The sequence below is a fragment of the Lethenteron reissneri genome, chromosome 48 (assembly GCF_015708825.2).
Source record: "Lethenteron reissneri isolate LAM-NWPU_2019-01 chromosome 48, ASM1570882v1, whole genome shotgun sequence".
NCBI lineage: Eukaryota > Metazoa > Chordata > Hyperoartia > Petromyzontiformes > Petromyzontidae > Lethenteron > Lethenteron reissneri.
The window spans coordinates 4,175,812-4,197,881 of NC_083826.1; the positions used below are offsets into that span (position 1 = coordinate 4,175,812).

The 22,070-nt window shown below is 54.9% G+C and overlaps 1 pseudogene; it reads left to right on the forward strand.

Moving 5' to 3' along the window:
- The window catches only part of LOC133354704 (early estrogen-induced gene 1 protein-like), a 51,234-nt pseudogene that overhangs the window by 4,910 nt on the left and 24,254 nt on the right, over positions 1 to 22,070 (forward strand).

Consider the following 22,070-nt stretch of genomic DNA (forward strand, 5'->3'; position numbering starts at 1 on the left):
AATAAGTTATACATTTTCATTCTAGATTTGAAGCTTTCGTGACTGCAAGGATTCATATTCTTAGGTTTTTTGGGTAAAGTCACGTAGGTAAAAAAAATTTAAAATTTAAATTAATAAAAGTAAAATAAAAATTAAATAAAATTCACGACGTTTCGGAGGCAACACATACACAGTAATACATACACACATGCCCGGCCGCCTTTGTCTCCCCAGTGCTGATGTTTACACATTGCACCAGGTACTCATTTGAGGCTGAGTAGACACACCGCACCACAAAGGCAAGGGTCCCCCGTGTAGCCTTAACAGATTTTTGGGGCAAGTGCTGTTAGCGCAGCAACAGCACACACGGGGGGGGGGGGGGGGGTGACCAGCACTTTGCCATCGCACGAGGTCTAGGACTCATTTCAGGCTGAGTCGACCTAGGGAAGGAGAAAGGTGGGGGGGGGGGTCACTGCCCTGGTAACGGGGGTGGGGCGAGGAGGTTGGTGGGGGGGTCACTGCCCTGGAAGAAGGTGGGGGGGGGGGGGGGCTCTGCCGAGTGAGAGGTCACGTGGCCAACGCATTCCTCACGGCCGGGCACGGGGGTGATGACCGAGGGGGAGCTAGAGATCCGCTCGCTGCAGGTGAACTATTAATGGGCAGCGGCAGAAGCCCCCGCTTCTCGCTCTCACTTATTGTTGGGATGTCCGCTGCCGCGGTTGGAAATAAATAAATAATGGCCCTGAAGTGCTGAGCGGCCAGCAACAATCAGCGCCGTTGAAGGTGTTACGGATCGGGGTGGAACGCGTCTTTCATATCGAGCGAGGGCTATTGCTGTAAGAGCTTCTTACGGTGATGATAATGGGATCAGGGATGTGCAGAGAGGCTGCAACAGTGCAAGGGAAAGAGCAGAAAGAGAAGTGTTGTGACCTGCAGTGTGGTGAGTGGCTGGGTGAATGTGTGGGTCAATGGGTGATTAAGTGTGTGAGTAGGTGAGTGAGTGGGTGGGTGTCTGTGTGTGTGTGTGAGTGAATGGGTGGGTGAATGGTTGAGTGGGTGAGTAAATATGAGAGTGTGTGGGTAGGTGAGTCAGTGAGTGGGTGGCTGAATGGTTCAGTGGGTGTGAGTGGATGGGTTAATGGGTGGGTGAGTGGGTGTTTGTGAGTGGATGAACGAGTGGGTAGGTTAGTGGTTGCGTGTGTGAGTGAGTGGGTGTATGAGTGGGTGGGTGGGTGTGTGAGTGGGTGGGTGAGTGTGTGAGTGGGTGAGTGTGTGAGTGGGTGAGTGTGTGAGTGGGTGAGTGTGTGAGTGGGTGGGTGGGTGGGTTGGTATGTGAGTAGGAGGAGCGGTAGTGTTGCGGTTAGCGCGCTTCGATACAAACTTTGCGAGCCGAGTCGATTTATGCTCACGACCAACACCAGTGACGATTATCTGAACTGGTCCTGGGCCTCCCCTAGGTCGACGCAGCCTCAAATGAGTACCTGGGTGCGGTGTATACACATCGTCACTAGAGACGACCGGGCGTGGTGCCGACTACCCACCAGCTATTGTTACGTGCCGGCCTTCAAAGGTGCTCGCTAACAGCACTTGCCCCAACAGCCTGTTAAGGCTATACTGGAATCTTTGTTGGGTGGGTGGGTGAGTGTGTGAGTGTGTGAGTGGGTGAGTGTGTTGTTCTGGGAACACGGTGTGGAGGAGACGAGATAGTGGGTGAGTGGGTGGGTGAGTGTGTGAGTGGGTGAGTGTGTGAGTGGGTGAGTGAGTGAGTGGATGAGTGAGTGAGTGGGTGAGTGTTTGAGTGGGTAAGTGAGTGGGTGGGTGGGTGAGTGGGTGAGTGGGTGGGTGGGTGTGTGAGTGGCTGGGTGAGTGGGTGGGTGAGTGGGTGGGTGTGTGAGTGGGTGGGTGAGTGGGTGTGTGAGAGGGTGAGTGTGTGAGTGTGTGAGTGGGTGTGTGAGTGTGTGGGTGAGTGTGTGAGTGGGTGGGTGAGTGTGTGAGTGAGTGTGTGAGTGAGTGAGCGAGCGGGTGAGTGTGAGTGAGTGTGTGAGTGGGTGAGTGTGTTGTTGTGGGAACACGGTGTGGACGAGGCGAGCGAGTCAACCGGGTCGACCGCCGCGTGTCACCGGCTGCTGCTTGTCGTGGCTCTGGGCGGGCTGCAACAGAAAGAAGACCTGGCACAGCACCGTGAAGGCCACACACCTTGGACATAGGCATTGAGGCCCTCGGGCACTTGGCGTGACCGTACAACCGATGGCAGTGGGCAGGGCCGCTTCCCAACCCAGAGCCAAAACCATCAATCGCCTTGCCGGCCATGCGTGGACATTGTTGTTGTAGCAGCCAAGGTAAAGAGGGCCGGCGTTGCCGAGTCTCGGAAGTGGAAGCCAACAATCGTGCTTACTTCAAACGCGCCGCGCGACTTCCTGCTGCTCAGGTGATCACTGAGGCATTGCTGATCATCTCGCGTTTACATCCCTGGACCAGTGCAGAGGGGGAGGATGAATTCCACATTTCGATGACGGGGGAGAGTCTATCCGTAGGGCATCCGCTGTTTATTTTTTCACAAAGTGGTACTCATTTTAGTGACCCCCCCACGCCCCGGAGGGAGGGATGATGAGCTGGGTCAACCCTCACGTCTGGGCCACGTGTTTATTTCCCCACAAAGTGGTACTCATTTTAGTGAGCCCCCCCCCCCCCGCCCCGGAGGGAGGGATGATGAGCTGGGTCAACCCTCACGTCTGGGCCACGTGTTTATTTCCCCACAAAGTGGTACTCATTTTAGTGACCCCCCCCCGCCCCGGAGGGAGGGATGATGAGCTGGGTCAACCCTCACGTCTGGGCCACGTGGCCGTTACTTGCTGAGCCACGCGCTGTCGTCTCGTGTCAGAGGTCAGTGCACGCGCACAGCCCGTTTGTAAATCTACTGCTGGATGAGGGCCTCCTCCCAGGGTCGTGGATGGGGGTGTTATTTGACCATACTTCCCCACACCGGCGGTCAGTGCGGGTGGGGGAGGGGGGTTGTTAAGCCCCAAACCCGGTTCAGATATCACTCACCACTGATGTTAGCCGTGGCCAGGAATTTTAATTTAAATGTTGAATAATATTAAGAATGCATGATGTATGGGCGTATTTAGTTCCACCCTTGCATAACAGGTGTGAACAGATGAGCCGAGGCGCGCTGCCAGTCCGTGTTGTACATGAACAAGAGACAAAGTGATAGGTCCATACATCCATGACGATGCCATCATCATCATCAATCACCACGTGTGACCACCACCATCGCTACCCTCACCACCAGTGCCGCCACCGTATCGATGTTCTTACCAGTGATGGTTATGGATGATAATGGCGGTGGTGATGATGGTGATGATGATTCAGGGCTAAGGAATGAAACGTTTCTAAGTATACATACTTAATGCCTTTGTGTGTGTCTCACAAGGACAAAGATCCTCAGTGTGGCATTAGTAGACTTTTGGGGTGAGTGCTGTTTACCGAGCACCTATGAAGGCCGACACGGCGCACGAGGGAGTGGGTGGCCAGCACCGCATACCTCCGATTAGTACGGTTGGCAACGTATACTGCGAAAGAAGTTCAACATACATACATTCTCGGCCGCCTTTGTCTCCCAAGTGCCGATGTTTACACATTGGAGCAGGTACTTACTTGAGGCTGAGTGGACACACTGCACCACAAAGATAAGTGTATGAGGCCAGTTAGCGTGCACCTATGAAAGCCGGAACGGCACACGAGTGGGTGGTCAGCACCACACCCGGCCACCTTTGTCTCCCTAGTGGCGATGTTTACACACCGCAACCAGGTACTTATTTGAGGCTGAGTCGACTTAGGGGAGGCCCAGGACTGATTCAGATAATCGTCACTGGTATTGGCCGTGAGCGGGAATCGAACTCGTGTCCCCCGTCCTAGCGCAGCGCGCTAACTACTACCCTACCACTCCCCCACACTGCACCAAAGACAAAGATCCCCCCGTGTAGCCTTAACAGACTGTTGGAGCAAGTGCGTTTAGCGAGCACCTATGAAGGCTGGTACGGCACACGAGGGTGTGGGTGGCCAACACCACGCCCGGCCGCCGTTGTCTCCCCAGTGACGATGTTTACACATCGCACCAGGTACTCATTTGAGGCTGAGTCGACCTAGTGGAGGCCCAGGACCAGTTCAGATAATCGTCACCGGTGTTGGCCGTGAACCAGAATCGATACTCTTTGGTCTTTTTCGGTAGAGTCACGTAGGAACCCGGGTCGCCAGGTCTGTAGCGCAGCGTGCTAACCGCTACACAACCGCACCACACAAACACACACGCACATACACGCGCGTACCGGCACGCTGACGAAACACGGTGAACACGGAGCATGCGTTGCCGCAGGGGAATTCTTCCCCGCGTCGCTCCGCGCTCAGAGACGAGCGCCCCTGGGGCCCGGCTGGCATTGGAATCTGTGCCGTCCTGTTCGTGAGGAGCAGCCTCTCCGAGACCCACATTCCTGTGGAGCATCCTCCCAGATCCGCGCGATCACGATCCTGGTACAGGTAGATAGTAGCAGCAATAATAATTATTTTAAATTTGCAAGGCGCATTTCATCCGCGGATCCCAGCGCGCCGTGTATGGGCGGCAGGAAATAAAAACTGAACCAGGGCAAAACGGCCAGAATGCCGGGGGGTAAAGGTCAATTTGAAAAGGTGAGTTTTCAAGACAGAAATTAAATCGTACCCCTCGTGACCGATTGTCCCATCAGCGAGGGCAGAGCGTTCTTGCACCGTCCGGGAGCTGGGCTGGCAGCAGCGTGACCTGCCCAGTGACACAGCCTCGACCTCGGCGGTCCTTCGAGTAGAAGGGGGTCCGAGGATCAAGCGGAACCTCAGTTGGATGAGCAATACAAACACGGATCAGTTCCTGCAGCCATCGTAGGCCGAACCCATGCAGAGCCTTGCAGCTCCAGCAGCAGCAGTAGCTCCAGCAGCAGCAGTAGCAGTAGCTCCAGCAGCAGCAGTAGCAGTAGCTCCAGCAGCAGCAGCAGCAGCTCCAACAGCAGCAGCAGCAGCTCCAGCAGCAGCAGCAGTAGCAGCAGCAGCATCAGCAGCAGCTCCAGCAACTCCAGCAGCAGCAGCAGCTCCAGCAGCAGCAGCAGCTCCAGCAGCAGCAGCAGCTCCAGCAGCAGTAGCAGTAGCTCCAGCAGCAGTAGCAGGATCTCAGAGTCCACTAGAACCCCGCCTGGGAGCCAGCGGTGTGAGATCCCAAACAGGAATGCGTTGCAGGAATCGAGAGGGAAGAACTCAAAAGCGTGCGGCAGGTCTCTCTCCATCTCTCTGTAAGTCAGTAGGTGACAGGAAACAGCGCGGCCTGGCAATGTTTCTATGGTGGAAGAGCGAAGTTGTAACCACCCTGGGAGTTGAGATGACTGCAGAGGGAGCGCCAATGAGTATGGTCTCAGCGTTGTTGGCGTTCGGTCAAAATAAAATGTCACTGCAACCCAGGATTTCACGAATGTTGATGATGTAAAGGTGAGGCCACGGCAGCAGCTTCCCTGCAGGATCTTAGACGAGTAAGAGAGGTTGTAGATTGCACGTAAGTAGTTGGGAAGCTGAGGAATCGAGACCCGACTTTTTCAAACGTGATGTCGAAGTTGTCAGGGACAGTGGAGAAGTGCACATTTTTTATTCCTTGCTCAGAAGACCACTGAGGGTAGAGAGCGCGGTCCGGGGATAATTCTTCCTCATCGCAGCACAGGAGGAGGACTTTGCCGGTGCGATGTCGGTGGAGTGGGCACGCAGTTGCAATTACCGAAAAAACCTAAGAGTATGAATCCTTGCAGTCACGAAAGCTTCAAATCTGGAGTTGCAATTCTCCGTGAGGCTTGCGCAGCCCTGGCACTGCTCACTCACCGCACTGCTGGTGGAAGGGGCCTCTTCACCCAGAGGGAGCTCTAGCACAGGGGTCCCATACCCGCGGGCCGTGGACCGGTACCGGTCCGTGGCCTGTTAGGAACCGGGCCGCACAGCAGGAGGTGAGAGCGGTGAGTCCGCGCGTGGCCCGCCCCCATTGTTTTATTATTCACCACTTCCGTCCGCGCCTCTTTCCCGCATCGCGCACTTGTCTCAGTCACAGTGTTGGTAAGCCCACAAGCTGCTAACCCCTAGTAGCCAGAATGAGTAAAAAACAAACGTCGCTGGAGAGCTTCTTTGAAAAGGGGGAAAGACCCAATGATGACCCCCCCCCACCCCCTGGTCCGTGAAAAAATTGTCTTCCACGAAACCGGTCCCTGGTGCCAAAAAGTTTGGGCAGCGCAGCTCTAGAGGGCCCCCGTCTTAGAGGGTGTTTGGCCTCCCCTCCCACCGCTGGCCGGGACGTCATGAAAGAGGTTGGAGTGGAGATTTTACATTTGGGGGAGATTAAGGCGCAGCCCTGCAATGGCTTGTTCACGTCATTGCTGGTGGAAGGGGGGGCTCTAGAGAGCTCAACTAGAGGGTACGTTGGCCTACTCTTCCACACTGGCCAGTACGTCCTGGAAGAAGTCGGAGTGTCCACACTTCCACCCACTACACGCGACCAGCCCGATCAAAGACTGTGGCGCTCGAGTTCAGTCTGACGGGTGGAGAGAGGCAGTGGGAGTGATTTAAGAGTCAGACAGAAGCCAAGTTTATATATATATACCTCGTACATATATGCATACTGTACGTCAATCTCACATTTGGTTGGCAAGCACTGGAGTGGGATGTTGCACACTTACACAGGTGTGTTGTCAGTGCCCAGCAAAGCAAAGGTTGCATTGTTTAATACAAACACACAAAAAACTCCGCCTTGCCCTGGAGTGTGATATCTGAAATATAATACTGGTAGGAACCTCCTGGTTACACCAGCCCACAGGAGATTATTGTGTCCGTCCGTTGTGCAGGGAGGGGTTGGGTGGGGAGGGAGGGGCTGGGTGGGAAGGGGCTGGGTGGGGAGGGTGGGGCTGGGTGGGGAGGGGTGGGAGGGGTGGGGCTGGGTGGGGAGGGGCTGGTCACCCCGTGGTGCCCTTATAAAACTCAACGTTTAACCTACTCACACCGGCTTGTGCCCGCCCTCACAGTCGGCCATATTTGCGGAATACACCACGTCGCCATTGACCCTGGCCATTGACCAAGCAACCCAACGTTCCTACCAGCTCCCTCCGCAGGAATGTGTTCCGGTGTGAGCACAACTCCAGTCCCGTGTGTCCACATGTAACTAAAACGCGTTTTCGTCCATCAGCCGAGACGTCCGGCCAGCGTGAAAGAGTAGACCAAGTACTCCACAGCTCCTTCTAGCGGGGAGGCCCTTCCTCTGCCAGCGGTGGCTTGGGACAGCTGCACAATGTCGCGTTGCGTGTGAGCCTCGATTCCCGCTCACGGCCCCCAACACCAGTGACGATCATCTGAATCGGTTCCTGGGCCTCCCCTAGGTGGCTGTAGCCCAGAGACGACGCTGTAGGCTGACGACCTTCCCCCGGCGAGGGTTTGCCGTGCATCCCCCGGATGCCGGCTCGCCTCGTCGTCGTCGAATCGTCGTCGAGGCGTTGTTCGCTCCGCGCCGCAGAACTCGCGCCGTGGGCCGTGCCCCGTCCAGCGAGGGACGTGTCACGCCGAGTCGAGCGCCAGGGTTCAGCCGCCCCGCCTCGAGTCTCTTGCCTGCAGCCGCTTTCGTTCCATGCGCGAAAAAGTCCGGGGCCCCGGTTGCTTTCGTTGAAGGGAAAAGCGAGATTGATTAATTTTATTAATATAAATATATTTCAACTACAGAGGGGCGTTCGGAGTGATTCAGCTGAGCTTGCAAGCCTCGGGTGCTTTGAGATACTGGGGCATCTAAGTCACGTGCCGCTGTGGGGGAGGTGAGGGGGTTCCCTGCAGGTCAGGAGATCCCAGCGACGGCTCGTTCGCCGCTCGGTGATGAGGTTCGCAGTTCAAATCCGGCGGCCACCCCGGTTAATACTGCGGTGTGTATTGACTGCAATGATACTATGTGCCGCCTGCGTCACTCACAGCGGACGTTAAAGGAACCCGTGGCGTCATTCGGCAGGAGTTGGGCCATCGTGTGCCACTGGCGTTTGCGTCGAAATGAGTATAAGTTCGAAAATGTACAACGCCAATTACTCAATTGGCATCACACAGCAGCAGCAGCAGCAATCATGGCCCCACTGCTGGCAGGAGACTCATGCCCCCGGTCACAAATGAGACTCATCTTGGCCTCTTGAGTTCTCACCTGGTTCAATACAATCAACTTGACACTTCTCGGTGAGCACGGGAGGGCTGCCGGGGCCGGTGCGTGGACGGTTAACGACGCCACACAGCGAGCCGATAACTGCGATGCATATTGAGTCATTTATCGCAATATTCAACTAAACATAATACGAATGATGTGGGGTGGGAGTTGGGAGGGTGAGATATATTTATTCTAGATTTGAAGCTTTCGTGACTGCAAGGATTCATATTCTTAGGTTTTTCGGTAAAGTCACGTAGGTAAAAAAATTTATATTAATAAAAGTAAAATAAAAATAAAATAAAAATCACGACGTTTCGGAGGGCAACACAAGCTTCCGTCTTCAGGTGGAACCGTCACAGCACGACTGCTGCATGTGCACAGATAAAAAAAACGCTAAACCCTACAGATGTGGCTGTGAGAGATGACATCGAGTTCAAGATGTCAGCGAGTGACGTAGGCAGCGCGCCTGGCCTTGACGTCACTGAGGCTAAATAGGGCCCTGGAAGTGGCCGACGTTTACCCTCCGATTCCTGTGCCCCCCCCTCGCCCGCACCGCACGGCCTTGAGAAGGCGTTTCAAGTTTCATTTATTAGGTATAGCCCTGTGAGCCATTCGGCTCTTGAATCGGGTGCAACCGCAACAAACAAAAAAGAAAAACATGAACAAGAAAACATCTTAAAGTGACTATGTGCAAACAGAAAATCTGAGAAAAGACAGCTGCAGAAAAAGCACCGTACACCAACACTGTGTGCAAAATCCCAGTGGGATGCAAGTCAAACAACAACAACCACAAGACAACTTAGATTAAGGCCATGCCACGTGTCTGCGTGGACGAATCTCTCACGGAATGTACAGGGTGGCCGCCCAAAAACCAGGACACACAGGGGGTTATTTCATTAATGTTAACATTGAGATGAAGAAAAAAAAACCCATCTTTATTTTTTATTCGTTAATATTTCATCTATTGTCGTTATTCATTTATCTCCTTCTTCCTGTGGGGGGTCACCTCAAATTTGTCGTTTACGAAACTCGACCAAGAACCCGGAGTGGATTGAGACGGCGAAATGTAATCGACAGACGTTCAAAGATGACGCCTGTAACCTTTCATTTGGAAATGAGAACGAACGAGAACGCAGTGGATGAATGTGATTGGAAGTCCGTTTGAACGTTTGTTAAAATAAATGAAATCACCCGATGTGATTTGTTGCCGTATCCTCAGACGTGACGTGAGCCCTTGGGCCCACCAATACAATCAGAGCCGTGTGGACTCGACTTCGAACTTCTTTCGCACCGTACGTAGCCAAACCCACGCGAATCATCTCGAGTGGGGTGGGGAACCTTTTTTCTGCCAAGGGCCATTTGGATATTTATAACATTATTCGCGGGCCATACAAAATTATCAACTTAAACATTTGACTTATATTTGGTCAAACATTTAATTAACTCGCCCCTAATGCGATGGCTGGAACTGCTTCTCTTTGGCGAGGCGTGTGATGATGTTAGCTGGTGTTGATGATGTTGCTACTCGCAACTGCTTTTCCAGGTTTGCTCCTAGATTTATTGAATTTCGAGTCCCACCTGCGGTTGCCTTGGCAGGGCCAGACCCAAATGATTTCGCGGGCCGGACGTTTTCCACCCCTGCTCTAGAATGGCAAAGCGCCCTTTGGTCGAACGCGCTTTAAGCAGAGCCCCTGGTGGTGGCAGCGTTGGGCAGCCACGAACCACGCTCTGGCAGAGATGGCCTCGGCAGAGGTTCAATGAACCCACGGACTCGATTCCCGGTCGCGGTGTCGAAATTTGAGTCGCGAAAAGAGTTACCAGTTTGTCGGCGTGTGAACATCGAGCGCTGTGGAGGCAACGGCGGACGGGGCGTGGTGCTGGCCACATCACCCCCTCGACACGATTATCGCAACTCCCCACCCCCCCACCTCTTCTTCATCCCCTTCATCCCCCTGTAGCCCTAACTCCTTGTGCGTGTCGGGCTCCGTGGGTGGGGCGAGTGCGGGCCGGTTGGGGTCGGGTTGACAGTGCGCAGGGTTGCTGTGGGAGGGAGGCAGCCTCCTTTGTTCCTTGGAACTTTAGAGAGACTTCTTTCGCTCGGAAAACCAACAAATACCTCGTGTTCCTAAGCGCCGCACACACACAACACAGACACACGAATCTCTAACACACACACACAACACGGACACACAACACAGACACACGAATCTCTAACACACACACACAACACGGACACACAACACAGACACACGAATCCCTAACACACAACACGGGCACACGAATACCTAACACACACACAACACGCACACACGAATCCCTAACACACACACGAATCCCTAACACACACACACAACACGGACACACAACACAGACACACGAATCCTTAACACACACACACACCACGGACACACAACACAGACACACGAATCCCTAACACACACACACAACACGCACACACGAATCCATAACACACACACAACACACACACAACACGAACACACAACACACAACACAGACACACGAATCCCTAACACACACACACACATATACCCCCAACAAAGACAACGATCCCCCGTGTAGCCTTAACAGACTGTTGGGGCAAGTGCTGTGTGCGAGTAGCACCTATGAAAGCCAACAACCACGCCCGGCCGCCTTTGTCTCCCCCAGTGGCGATGTTTTCACACACCGCACCAGGTACCCATTTCAGGCTGAGTCGACCTAGGTGAGGCCCAGGACCGGTTCAGATAATCATCACTGGTGTTGGCCGTGAGCGGGAATTAAACTCGGTTCGCCGGGTTCGTAGCACAGCGCGCTAATCGCTACACCACCGCTCCCCCCATACCTCCAACGCACACATATACCCCTAACACCCCACACAGAAAAAGTTCCCCCGTATAGCCTCAACAGACTGTTGGGGCAAGTACTGTTAGCGAGCGCCTACGAATTTATAGGAGCAGCCAAATCATCTAAGCGCGAGTTGATTCGATTCTCAACGTGTAGGAGGAGGAGGAGGGCAACATCCGTAGGAAATCACAACAATGCAGACATGATTCCTCGCAAAAGGTTTCAGTTTGGTGTTTCAACATCCTAACACACCTCTTTTATTGCCAGAAAATCTAAACACCAATTACTTATGTAAGGGTGTAGCCCTGCAATTGATTGGGAGAGGCCTTCATCCAGCAGTGGATTGATAATGTCTGTCAACGACGATGATCTGAAAGCACCCCAACACCCACGGTGGTTGCGTTCGACAGCTCCCCTCTAATCTCTGTACCACGCAGCGCGCATTCCGAGCCGAGCTCAACGCACATTTCGCAGCGCTGCTGCTGAAGCGGCGTGACGCCATGTCCCTCTGTAATCCGCCGCACACAATGCCGCGCGAGGAATTTGGTTCTCCCCGCTAATCCGCGGGGGCCAATGTTGTCCAAGCGACCCGGGCCGGCTGGTGGAACGAGCGGCTCCGTCACGCAAAAGGTCAGCGGGTTCAAGTCCTGGTTGACGCGACCCATCATCTCCCTCCCAGCCGTGGTGGGGATAAACCGGGAACAAGTTTGCGAGAAAGATCAACGGTGCCTCTTTTACGGGGAGGCTCGTCCCTGTCATAGGAATGTGGAATTTGCACCACTGGAGTTCAAGTTCAAGTTCATTTATTAGGTATAGCCCTGTGAGCCATTCGGCTCTTGAATCGGGTGCAACCGCAACAAACAAAAAACAAAAAGATGAACAAGAATGCATCTTAAAGTGACTATGCGCAAACAGAAAATCCAAGAAAAGACAGCAAAATATTGCAGAAAAATCACCGTACACCAACCAGCCATTGGACCTGCAAAGGCTGTCAACGGGAGATGTCCACCGATGCCTCGATGGTCATTCGAGCAGCGAATCACCAATGTTCACAGTAATTAACACGAATTGTTTACGATGATTCACTCTTCGTTTGTAAGCCCACTGCTGCATGAGCGCCTTCTCACGCCGGATGCTGATAGCGTAGTAGGTGGTGGTGGTGGTGTGACCACGGTCTCCGGTCACTGCCGTTGAGGTTTTAATCTCCCATTTGTGCATCATCATCATTGTCATCATCGTCGAGTATCACCGCATCTGCTGTTGCTGCTGCCATGGTTTGTGCAGTGGACACAAACTCACACAGAGGCACAGCCTCAACACACAACCATAGACACCCCCCCCCCCCTGCTATGGCAATGGGACAGGGTCTGTGTGTTGCCACCACAGGCTCTTACACTTGTGCAGAGTCGTTGGGGATGGGGGGAGGGGTGTCTATGGTGCACTTTATTTTTGATAGCAGCCAAATAATCTAAAACGCGTGATGTTGATTATAATCCACGGGGAGAGCGTGCAATACGGCAGGCTTCAGCCACACGAACGCGGATGACCAAACTTTGAACCGCAAGAGAGATGCTGAACGAAACGCTTCGGCGAAGACGCGGAGACGTTTTGGCTGAGATGCGGAGATGTCTCCGCTGGAGCGGAATGGAGTTCGGGTTTCTATCCACATTGTAAACACGAGCGGACGAGGAGGGCCCTGCGTGCGACAAGTTAAACCAACAGACAATGACGAACAAACATAAGAATAGGCTCTACCCTATCTGACAATAAAACTGGAGGTGTTACGATGTTCAAACACCACATGGATAGCTCACCTAATTCAAGGCGTCAATTCTGCATTAACCAACCACACGTATTCATCTCCTTGGTTCTTTCGGTAAAGTCACGTAGAAGGGAAATAATAAAATAAATGAGATAAAACATAATAAAATACAATTCACACGACGTTTCGGCCACAACGCAAGCAGGCGTCCTCAGGTCTGTCGGAAATCGAAATTTAACCACACGAACTTGTGGCACAACAGGCACACAGACTCGCTCTGTACGCGCATTGTCTTTGACTCTGATTGACCCACACCAGAGGCAGCCATCTGCATGGCCTCGTCTCACCAGCGCTGGACCAGAGGACGATCAAAAAGGCGAGTGGCACAATGCGCGTACGGATTAAGGTGTTAGAACCGTAGCCGCGGTGCCCGAAATCAAGAGGCGTTCTCGCAGAGGCAGGGCAGGGCGAAGGATATCACTCGGCACAAGTCGCCTCCTTCACAGAGCCGTCTCTGCGCATGCGACGCACGCGCCTTGCTCGGCCCAGCGGCGGCACGGCCTTCTGGGAGTGACTCAATTTGAGCGGCATTTGATTCAATACAAGAAAACCTCTGGACACACACTGCCTCGTCAGCAGAAGTCACGCTTCTCGCTTGAATCTCCTCTGGTGAGTGGCCCATCGTAGAGGCGAGGATCTCCTCTTTAGGCTACAGAGTAGGAACGTTACGAGGTTATGGCTTCCCAAATGCGCGAGTCGGTAAGAACGGTGGGTGTGCTTTCGTGTCCGTGGTAACAAATTGTGGGGAGTGGCGGTGTAGCGGTTAGCGCGCTGCGCTACGAACTCCCGCTCACGGACAACACCAAGTCATTGCACCGTGGGAGTACAATGATGACGGTGATGACGATAACGATGATGATTATGGCGACGAAAATGATGATCACGACGACGATGATGATTATAATGATGACGTCGATGATGGCGATAATTATGAAAGTGACGATCATTTATTAATAAACTCATTCTGCCCCCCACCCCTCTCCACCTCCCCCCCACCCCCACCCCCGATGTCTCCGTGACGAGCGCAGGGAGCAGGTGGAGGAGAACTCGGTTCAGTGGCGACGGACGTTCGAGTTCCCGTGCAAGATGACGTCCAACGTCACCACGGGGGTGCTGGAGCCGTGCGTGCTCCGCGTGTCCGTGCGCAAGGTGCCCGCCGCCAGCGTGCGCTCCTTCCGCCGACCCCCCCACCCGCCTCCCCAGATTGGTTTCACGGAGAGAAAAAAAAAGGCCCCATCACCAGTTCCTGAGGAACTGCACGCATCGTGGTCCCGTTGCCTTCTTCGATTTGCCACCAAAATCAATTCGAGCAAACGCGGCCGACGCGAGCGGGTGTCTTGCCTCCGTGGAAGCGGTGGCCGCGGGATCGCGTCAGACGCGCCCTCGTCTGATCTGAGCTTGCCTCGGGCTGTCACCCCTCACCTCGATGTTTGATCGAAGTGTCAACTCCCTGCACGCTCCTCGACATTGACCCCGTGGCCCTCAAGGGACTAGGATCTCCCTCTCGCTGTCTCTCTCCGTGTGAGCCCTCAAGGGACAAGGGTCGCTCTCTGCTGTCTCTCTCCGTGTGAGCCGCGCCGTTTCTCACTCGGCCCTGTCCGTGATGTCACTCAACGGATTCTCCTCCAAGTTGCATACAGACGTTTCAAATTGCTTATGCGACTTATTTCGCCGTTTTCCTCGGCCGGCCCCTTGTACTTTTCAATAAATATAAAGCGTATAAAAATTATATAACGTTTCAGGCTATGGCCCTTCTTCATGTTCATGGCAGATTGCAGAGAGGTGCTCTACAGAAGGGTCAGGGACTAAAACGTCACCGATACACGTGATCCATCCAGTGCCACGGCGTGACTGATGAGCTCGTTGCGGTGTCGTCGCTATCCCCGCGCGAGCACCACGCCACCACGGTTGTCTCGAGTCATCTGTTCCACTCCTCCATCGTCTGTCTCTGTGCCTCCCCCACCCCCGTCCGCTGTAGGAGACCAAGGGTGGGAAGACCTACTCCAAGGTAAGACCTTGAGGTTGCCGTCTCTTCTGAAGTCCCGAGGTCACGTCGCTATCGTGCCGCAGCCGCCAGTCGATCACCCCGTGTCGGAGATTAGTCCCGGAAGTTTATACGCCAGAACTAGAAATCAGAAAGGGGTTTTATTCGCCATGAAGTTCGCACAGACTAGGAATTTACTTTGGCCGGAAGGTGCATACATTCAACATTTAGGAATCTTAAATCTTAAATAAGTGGTAAATAAGTGGTTTACAAGTCTAACTATACTAAAGGTACAAGTCTAACTAATACTAAGGAGCTAAAGTATGTAAAAATTGAATAAAATAAAATCTAAAATATACAATAGCTATAATATACAATATAAAATTCGAACAAGCTGCGCATTCAATGGCAAGTCGTGTGAGTCAAAGAAGTCAAGCAAATTTCACTGCTCACGTGAGCGTCGATGCATCGATGGTCACATCCCGTTGACAGTCCTGAGCCAGCAGTGGAAATTACACATTCCTATGGCGGGATGATGGGCTGAGACAGCCCCCCCCCCATCACTCCCCAACCAGGAATAGAACCCACGACATTCAAATATATTAACTACCTTGCCTGTTATGCAGGAGGTCGTGGGTTCGATCTCGATCCTGACAGTTCTATACAGTAAAACCTTGGACTGCGAGTGTTTTGCAAGACGAGCAAATTTTTAAAATAAATATTAATTTGATAAACAAGCGAGGTCTTGCAATACGAGTAGTACGTGTATACGCTTTGTCTGCCGAGCGTCACGTGATCACAACTGATATACGAGTGCTTTGGATTACAAACACGTTTCCGGAACGAATTATGCTCGCAATCTAAAGTTTTACTGTATTTGAAATTTGCATGTTCTCCCCGTTGGTTGCATGGTTTTTCTCCGAATCTTCCGGTTTTTCCCCTCCACATTTCGAAACGTGGGCTTACAGTATTTGGCTGCTACTATAAATAAGCCACTTTGTGAGCTATCATCCGTGGCCAGGCCGCTTCTGAAAAAGAGCCGTACAGCTCAGTGGGCCTCACCTGGCTTTAGTTTTTAATCGCGAGCCGCTCGTCCTTCACCGCTCGCTCGGCATTGCGTCGGAGGCGTTGACGCGGCCTTGGCGGCGGTCACCGTCCGGGGGGTTTTACGAGCGGTTCATCGGTGCGTCCGTTGCACGGGGAAGGAAGTGTCCTCGCAACAAATCGTCGGTGGGGTTGGGGCGAGGCTGCCGGTGATAAGCTTGCGCCGTGCAAATGGCGGGGTCGTTGGGGGCGAGGGTAAAGTCTGTGGACAAGTCTCGCAGTTACAGTCAAGATAAGGTTGTTTGATTGTTATGACCGGAAAGGCCTCGCCGAGTCTCACGGCTCTTCCAGCAGGGTCTTGCCGAGCGTTCGCAGGAGTGTGGGCCGCGACGGTTGCTGCGTGCGCTCCCCCGATTGAGTGATTTCACGGCCGGCGCACGACGGCCCACTCTCGCGAATTGCATCGCGGGATCTTCGACGTCCGCCGTGAAGCGGACGGTGCATAATGCTACTTCCATGGATACTCGACCACGCGCCGCAGTGTTAACCGGGGCGGCCGCTGGTTTCGAACCGCGAATATCGGCGACGGAGCGGTCGACGCGCTGCTGCCCGTTTTGGGAGCGATGCTCTTCCCCCACGTGTTCCCGGTTGTGCCGTGTGGCTGCCCCCCCCGCGCGTGTTCCCAGTCAGGCTGCGTGGCTGCCCCCCCCCCGCACGTTGCCAGTGCTGACCGCGCGTTGTTCCGCCCCGCAGCTGGGCTTCGCCGATGTGAACCTGGCGGAGTTTGCCGGCTCGGGGAGCACGTGCCGTCGGTTCCTCCTAGAGGGTTACGACACCAAGCACACGCGCCAGGACAACTCCACGCTCAAGGTGATGCCGCCACCGCAGCGGTTCGGAATCCCCGCGGGCCGCCCTGGTTAATGCTTGCGGCCGTGTTGACCGTAAACGTCGGGGTTGTGTTTACTTGCTTGGCTGCTTGTAGAGTGAGTGGCTCTTTTTGTTGTTGTGTTTGTAGATCTAGGTTCACACGCGGAACAATGTCGCGAGAGCTTTGTAAACGAGTGCCTGGTTGCGGTGTGCAAACATCGCCACTAGGGAGTCGGCCGGGCGTGGTGCTGACCACCCACTCGTGTGCCGTTCCGGCCTTCATAGGTGCTGCTCGCTAACAGCACTTGCCCCATACGGGGCACACTTATCCTCGTGGTGTGTCCACTCAGCCTCAAATGAGTAACTGGTGTAGTGTGTAGACGTCAGTGCTGGGGAGACAAAGGCGGCCGGGCATGTATGTATGTTGAACTTCTTTCGCACCGTACGTAGCCAACCGTGCTAATCGGAGGTGCGGGGAAGGATAACAAACTAGACACAAAAAGCAGTTTCAATGACGTGGGAAGTGCATTGAAATATTAGATGATGATGACAGAAGTGATTATTTAAAGGGCATTAGATGACCCCAAGAGTGATGATGATTAGGATTGTAATGATGATGACAATGATGAGGATTATTGCAACGCTTGAAATAGCAATTATGATAATGACAATATTGATTAGGATGTTATTGGTGATTAACAGTGAGGATGGCGATGATTACAGCAGTAATGATGATGAGTAAAGTAAAGATGATGACGATGATACAAGTTTTGATGACGATGGTGGTGATTACAGTGAGAGTGACGATGATAACAGCGACGAAGATGATGAAGATGGCAGTGATGATTTATGTTGACGATGTTGACGATGATAACAGTGAAGATGACGATGATACTCTTTGGTTGACGGCAATGATGACAGTGATTTCAACAGTAACAATGACGATGATTATAACAGTGTTGTCGATGATGATACCAGCGAAGATGATGATGACGATGATACCGTTGATGATGACGACGATGTCTCCATCCTTGACCTTCAGGTGACCATCGGGATGCACCTCCTCTCTGGTGACCCGTGTTTCAAAACGTGAGTCCCATCGTCTCCCACGGCGACCGCACAGACGCAGCGGATAGAACCTGACACTCGGTTACAGGGCACGGCACCACGGCACGTGGCACGCAGACGCGGTCGTTCTCCGGGAAACAAACGAATAAAAAATATATGAAACAAACAAAATCGGAAAAGTGCGGCAAAGAAGCGTGGAGAGTGACGCACGCTGGTAACGACACCGGGAGATGGCAGGGAGGGGAACACCACGTGGGTTGGAGAGCGTACGAAGGGCTACATGACGCTGTTGCGGGGACGATGGCGCAGAATTACGACGGCCAAGGAACGGAACGCGCCCGGGAGGACGCGAGACAGAGCGGTTGAAATCCGATTGTTGCATTACTGGATCGTGACGGATGGCAACAACATGGGGGGGGGGGGGGTCCTTTGTCCAGCAGTGGAATGACCATGGCTGACAACGACGTCATCACAGGGAGGCCGGTTGTTTCTGTTACGATGCCGCAGGGCGGTGACCTCCTCACTTCACCAAATATAGCAGAGTGCACGAGCGGAGTGGAGCTCTCTTATCGCGCGGCCACTCCTGCATCGACCGCCAAGTTCACGCGGGGTCTTGTCCACGCGTCCGCTGCCCCGACGTGTTTTTGCATTCGCGCTGCTCTGTGTTGTTCGGCGCGATGTCTGACGTTTCGCTCAGGAACCTTTGGCCCGTTCACCCTCCGCAATTCTACTCGCAACGGTTACCACCGAACGGATAGGGGTTTCCGATGAGCCTTTTCGGCCAAGGCGATGAAGTCACTCGCCTCCCCCGCGTGTGACGTCAACTCGTTATGATGCCACCCTGCTATGACGTCATCTCGCCGTGACGTCATCTCGTGATGACGTCACCCGGTCGTGCCGCTTGGCAGCTGATTGCCATGGTCGCCGATTGAAACACCTCCGGGGACGAGCGCTTGCCGGAGAGCGTTGCATCCATGCCCGTGCACGGTTTTAATTCCTCGCTCTTGTTTGTCCGGTGCCGTGGCTCTAGTCCGCCCGGTGGCCAGCGCCGTCGGCGTCGCGGTCGAGGGAGCCTCTGCAGCCGGCGCTGCGCGGCGAGTCTCCCTGCGCCAACTCCAGCGCCGCCGCCAGCGCTGCCTCTGCCACCGCCGGCGCTTCTTCCTCCTCCTCCGCCCTGTCCCGCGGCTTCAGCCGCTGAGGCTGGCGCGAGCGGCCACCCCGCGCCCGTCCGTGCTGCCGCTCGGTGAGACGAGCGTCGCACCAGTGTCGCATTACCGTCGCACTAGCGTCACCCCAGCGTCACGCCAGCGTCACGCCGGCGTCACCCCGGCGTCACCTCAGCGTCACTCTCACGTCACCCCAGCGTCACGCCAGCGTCACGCCAGCGTCATCCCAGCGTCACCCCAGCGTCGCACCAGCGTCACCCCAGCGTCACCCCAGCGTCGCACCAGCGTCACCCCGGCGTCACCCCGGCGTCACCCCAGCGTCACCCAGCGTCACTCCAGCGTCACCCCAGCGTCACGCCAGCGTCACCCCAGCGTCACTCCAGCGTCACCCCAGCGTCACGCCAGCGTCACCCCAGCGTCACCCCAGCGTCACCCCAGCGTCACCCCCAGCGTCACTCTCACGTCACCCCAGCGTCACCCCAGCGTCACCCCAGCGTCACCCCAGCGTCACTCCAGCGTCACCCAAGCGTCACCCCAGCGTCACTCCAGCGTCACTCCAGCGTCACCCCAGCGTCACCCCAGCGTCACCCCAGCGTCACCCCAGCGTCACTCCAGCGTCACCCCAGCGTCACCCAGCGTCACCCCAGCGTCACTCCAGCGTCACCCAAGCGTCACCCCAGCGTCACGCCAGCGTCACGCCAGCGTCACTCCAGCGTCACCCCAGCGTCACCCCAGCGTCACTCCAGCGTCACCCCAGCGTCACGCCAGCGTCACCCCAGTGTCACCCCAGCGTCACTCTCACGTCACCCCAGCGTCACCCCAGCGTCACCCCAGCGTCACTCCAGCGTCACCCCAGCGTCACGCCAGCGTCACCCAGTGTCACCCCAGCGTCACTCCAGCGTCACCCCAGCGTCACGCCAGCGTCACCCCAGTGTCACCCCAGCGTCACTCTCACGTCACCCCAGCGTCACGCCAGCGTCACACCCAGTGTCACCCCAGCGTCACTCTCACGTCACCCCAGCGTCACCCCAGCGTCACCCCAGCGTCACCCCAGCGTCAGCATTACGCCCGTGTCCCGCTCGCGTCGCGCATTTCGAAAAACCGGAATTCGTGAATGGTGATTAGCACAAGGTAAAGGCGCGGCCCCTGCACTCGCTCGCTCGCGTCACTGCTGGGCCTCCGCTGGAACAGCGACCCTCGAGAGGGTAGTTGGGTCTGCTGTTTCACGCTGGGCAGATGTCTCGGAAGAGCTGGGAGTACCCACAATTTACCCCACGCTACGCGACCGCCCAAGGGACTAACTGTGCCGTTTACACCGCTGATTTGACAGTCAGGTCGAGGCGGCGGGGGGGGGGGGGGCACTTTAGGACACTTGCCCCGACGTTTAAACTTCCGCGCCTGGAGATCAACTCGAACCGGTGACCTGTGGATCGCGAGGCCAGGATCGCGGCGGTGGCTCCACTCCGTTTTTCGCCTTCGTAATCACAGTGGAACAAAAAAAGGTGCGCGAAGAAGCCTGTTGCAGAGCCAAGTGGCTGGGAATGACCGTGGAAGTCTAGAGAGAGGAAAGATGGGGATTAGGGAACGCACGCATGCACGTACCCCGGCACTACGCCGTGCGTTGGCCCTTACAGAGGAACCGTGGAGTGGGCTTTGGGTAGGATGCGTCGGAGCGTCCGCTGGGCTCGGCCGGAGAGGCAATGGAGGAGCTCAAGACGGTGAGCGGAGGACTCCTTTAAGTTTGATCTCAGATCAGCACACGGGTGGTGCGGGGAGCGAGTGGAGCGTTTTGGGGGGGTTGTGTTTTTGGGGGGCCGCGGTATTCTCGTTCACGCCTGCGGGGAACGGCCTGCGGCAGCTGCAGCAGCGGCGGCAACAGCTGTACAACAGGTGTAGCAGCAGCTGTTGCAGCTGTATCAGCAGCTGTAGCAGTAGCGGTAACAGCGGTAACAGCTGTAGCAGCTGTGGCAGTGGCGGCAACAGCTGTACTACCAGGTGTAGCAACAGCTGTAACAGCTGTAGCAGCAGCTGTAGCAGTAGCGGCAACAGCTGTAGCGCGTGTAGCAACAGCAGTGGCAGCAGCAGCAGCTATGCCGCCCGGAGACACACTTTATTATTTCCAGGACGGACAAAAATGTGACGAAACCGCAACTTACAAAACATTCCAGAACGGGGACGCGTTTGTAAACAAGACGGGGGGGGGGGGTGACGGATCGCCCGGAAAAAAAGTAAAACCTCGCACGGAATGAACGAGTAGACGTGAGTCGTCTCGCACGCGTTCTAGCCATAGGAATGTGGAATTTCCACCACTGACTCAGGGCCACTTTGCGGAGGCGCAGGGGGACACCGCAACTTGGCCGTGACCTCGTGGAGAAACGAATACACAAACTAACACATCGTCGTCGTCGTCACCACCACCATCGTCATCATCATCATCACCACCATCGTCATCACCACCAACGTCATCATCATCATCACCACCACCATCGTCATCATCATTACCATCATTATCATCACCACCACCATCATCATCATCACCACCGTCATCATCATCACCACCACCAAACGTCGTCGTCACCACCATCGTCATCATCATCATCACCACCACATCATCACCAACACCATCATCGTCATCTTCATCATCATCACCACCACCATCAACACCACCATCATCACCACCACCATCATCATCACCACCACCACCACTATCATCACCACCATCATCATAACCACCACCACCATCGTCATCATCACCCTCATCTGCTCTTCAAGCGGGGCGTGGTGTTCCTATGCCCCGGGGGGGGGGTGCTGAGGGGCTGTGCGGTGTGCCAACGTCCGTGGTGGTGACCCTGGCCGGCTTGGAGCGGCGACGTCGCCTCGCCGAATACCGGCAGCCTTCACCCCCCCCCCTCCTGCTCACTCACCGCCACCATCTCTCCCCCCTTAACCCTCTAACCCACTCACCCACTCACCCCTGCCCCCACCATCTCTCCCTCCCCTTAACCCTCTAACCCACTCACCCACTCACTCCTGCCCCCACCATTTCTCCCTCCCCTTAACCCTCTAACCCCT